The sequence below is a fragment of the Micropterus dolomieu genome, linkage group LG23, assembly GCF_021292245.1.
Source record: "Micropterus dolomieu isolate WLL.071019.BEF.003 ecotype Adirondacks linkage group LG23, ASM2129224v1, whole genome shotgun sequence".
NCBI lineage: Eukaryota > Metazoa > Chordata > Actinopteri > Centrarchiformes > Centrarchidae > Micropterus > Micropterus dolomieu.
This window is the reverse complement of record NC_060172.1, coordinates 15,689,159-15,693,215: the sequence shown is the minus strand read 5'-3', so window position 1 is coordinate 15,693,215 and position 4,057 is coordinate 15,689,159.

Here is a 4,057-nt window from a genome sequence, read left to right as displayed (position 1 = left end):
AAAGCTCTTCATGGTCTCTCGCCTTGTTATATTTCTGACCTTTTAGTCCCATACGCACCAGCACGTACCTTGAGATCCTCGGGCAGAGGTCTGTTGTCTGTTCCAGAGTCTCGACTGAAAACTAAAGGGGACAGAGCGTTTGCTGTCAGGGCCCCGAGGCTCTGGAACAGCCTGCCCGAGGAAATCAGGTCGGCTGAGTCAGTGAACTCTTTTAAGTCCCTTCTTAAAACATACTTTTATAGGAGAGCTTTTCCCGATCTTATTTGACTTTATTTTATCCCTTTTATTTTACTAATTTTATATTAAAATTTTCATGCTCTTATCTTTTTTTTTTGTATTATTCTTTACACTTGTTAAAGCACTTTGTAACTTGTTTTTGAAAAGTGCTCTACAAATAAGGATTATTATTATTATTATTATTATTATTATTATTTATGGGTGAAATTTCCCAACCAGTGGAAACAAGTGTTTCATGTAACAGACCTTTCACCCCCCTCCTCTTTTGGGTTTTGGGGGGCCTGGAGTCAGGCTGTCTGCTTGACAGGTGATAATTCAACTCCCAGTTCTCTTATGTGGAGACAAAGGGGAGATGCTGTGTTCTTCCTTTTGGCATAAAATAATTAGTGTCCACTGGTTGGTTCACTACACTTGTGTGGCCCAGGGTCAGAAGTGCTGGGCAAGTTTGAGGTATGGTAACGCCCCTGGCAGGAGAACCCCCGCCCCCCCGAGAACGAGAGAGCTGCATCTTTGTGCCTAGATTTTAAGCCTGATAATGTAGACTTTGTAGTTGTATTATATCATCTGCAATTGATGTCTGGAAGGTGCTTGAAGTTGTGGCCAGAAGACCATTGGTGCCTGTCATGATGGCAACCCAAGAACCCGCTGGTGGACATGTTTGGCCTCAGAGATATTCTTGCATATCGTCAAATGAAGAGGATCTCAATGAGGGACATTGTTGGGCAATGAAAGAAACACTTGAGGATTTCCTGAAACCTACTGATAAGCCGCTTTTCCACCACTGGTACCAGCTCAACTTGCCTTGACTCAACTCTATTTGACTCAGTTTTGGTTTGCCGTCGTCCATCTTCCATTGCAGATAGTACCCAGAGATAGTCAGAGTTGGGCAGTAACGCGTTACTGTAATATTACTTTTCCCAGTAACTTGTAGTGTAACTAATTACTTTTCTAAAACAGTAAAATTATTACAGTTACTAATCGAAGTAATACTGCGTTACTGCATTACTGAACACACCATCCTTGACGTGAATCCACGACTGTACGGCAGCACAGTGGCACCGAACCTTATGTTGTTCATGTCCGCTGTTAGCCAAAAACTAAAAGAAGAAAGGAGAACGAGGGAGAGAGGCGTTCTTTCCCTAGCTGTAAGTAGCTACTGCCATTATTGTGTCAAGGTCTAAGATGCAAAGAACATTGTCGTCTATTGTAAACTGTGCGACAAGCAAGAAGCTTTCGACTGCAAACAATTCTACATCTAATTTATTGAAGCATTTGCGGTAGCAGCACAGCAACATGAAAATTATAGAAAGAAACTCTGGCCGCTACTGTCACTGATTCTTGGACTTGTCGGGAGAGAGTGGCATTAACTTAACGATTTGTAAAAATACTGAATACTGCTCTTATAAATAGGCTACATGTGCAGAAAAACAGCTATTCAAAAGTTGGGATTTACTTGCTTTATTTTTTATTTCAGCCGGTAGCGCAGAGAAACGTTAGGCCTATATGTTAGGCCTAAGTGTAAAAAAAAAAAAAATTAAACACACTGCTTGCAGCTGTTATGAAAATGATTAGTTAAAAAGTCAGGAGAGTGCGTTGTATTTGGGGGTGAAGGAGGTGGTACTGGAAGCAGCGTTTCCCATAATTACAAGTTGGATAATTATCATCGCTGACCGCCACATATTGATTTTCTATTATTTTTTTCTAGGCTTATTTAAAATCATATTTGAACAGCATACATTCGTATACTGCCATTTGAAATATACTCAGTTGCATTCTCCCCTCAAAACTTCTCAGAAGTGGATTTAGTGATGAATGAACGAAAATTGTAAAATATAAAACTCTGTTGCCGGCCCCTGTCTGGCGCACACAATGATGTAGTAATAAGTGACGATTCTCTCTGACCAGTCAGTACTCTAAAGTGTTTTCACATCACATTTTAGTATTGCCTCAGCTTGATTGGAACCTCCCCCCCCCCCCAACAGAAAACCAAAAAAGTCAAGGTGAGTCGAGCTGGTACCATGCGGTGGAAAAGGAGCATTAGTGGAAAACTCCCACACTGATGTGCTAAAAGGTTTTGAATATTGTTGGAGATTCTTGTTGGGGGCTGTGTTAGACTGGCAGCCTAGGATGATTCATTTGTATTTGTTAATAAAAGGGGATAAAATCTGTCCCTCTTTTTTGGGGATATGGCACTGCTCAGCCTCCTTGGGAAAGCTATACCAAGGTGCTGAAAAGGAGGCTTGACCAAATTACAAACCTTTGCGTCAGGAGGAGCACTGCCATTCCTTCAAGGAGTTAGAAGCTTGGACATCTGTAAGGAGCTTGGAGTAGAACTACTGCTCCCCTGAATTGGCATGTCTCCTGTAGCGGTAGTTTGGGAATGCCTTCGGAACTTCCAGGAGGCCCTAGAGGAAGTGTCTGGGGAGGGCATCTTAGTTCACCCTGTTGCCACAATGGCCCATACCCAGACCAAAAATGGTCCGATAAAACAAAGTTTTTGTCACTGGTGCTATGCTCAAATATATTTCACCCTCACAAAACAATAAGTGAATGGCATCTTTATGTACAAATTTCTTTCCAAACCCTAGACTATATTCAAAACAGATTTCAAAATATATCTCAGAATATAGGCAATATGTACTTCAGTATGTTTGTGTCTTTGTCTTGTATGTGTTCCCCCTATGGGAGTGACTCAGCTGTGTGCTTGGGTAAGTCACAGGGACCAGGGGGGAGTGGACATCCAGTGAAGGAGATATCTAAGGCATGCAACCATGGGCCTTCAGCCCTGTGGGGAGAGATATATCCAGTTTTCTCGACTAGACAGGCTTAATGCTGGCGCGACATCGCCTCAGGAAGCCCAGGCAGGGGCAGTCACATGGAGCGAGGTGGTGTCAAGGGCAGTGTGGTCAAGAAGTGTGCTAGCATCCACTAGCCATAGATGGCTAGTGGAGCACACACACACACACACACACACACACAGGATTATCTATATCTATCCATCCATCTCTTAATTCCCCCCCGCTCTGGAGCAGGTGTGAATAAGCACAACACTATTCAGGTAGAAATATGCAGATACATATACTGCACATCAATAAACTTGGTCTCACAAAAGAATTAGTTTAGATTTTTAGCCACTTGAATGGGTCATGACATAAATCAGTTGCATGTCAAAAAAGCTTACTATGGATTATCTGCCTTAGCCTCTGCTTTATGATAAGACTATGCCTGGTCTCTGATTGCCTCTTAGTTATAACCAAGACTAGCCTACAGCTAAGAGTGCTCTCTGGTTCATATTTGGGGGTAAACAATGTTAACAAGCTGTTTCTCAAAACATTTTCCCCACAATTTGACAAATGCCTGATAAAGTGAATCTGTAAACACACCAAAACTTAAAACATTGTGGCAGAGGTTTCTGACATCCCTTTGTGTGACCATCCCCTGAACCAAGGCAAGACCTGACAGATCGACTCATCTACTCAGTTGATAGATTAGAAAAGGCAGCTGCCGAAGGTACTATACGACAAGCAGTTGACTGTTTGTGTGTCATGTTTATGTGGTAGGGTATAAACATTTCTTTCATGCCCCTCCTGTCACAGAATGTTTCATCCTCACAAAATGCCAGTGTTTATATTCACATACACTCAAAAGCTTATTTAGCATTTTTGTGTAATTGAAGGTCTCCATATGATTTTGTCGCTGAATTTGCAGTTGGTATGAGTGTGCGCATATTAATCTGACTCAGCCTAAATTAGGCCCCATACATTAGCCACTTAATTGCAGCGGATGTCTTAGGATGGCAGCCACTGAGAAAAAAAAAAAA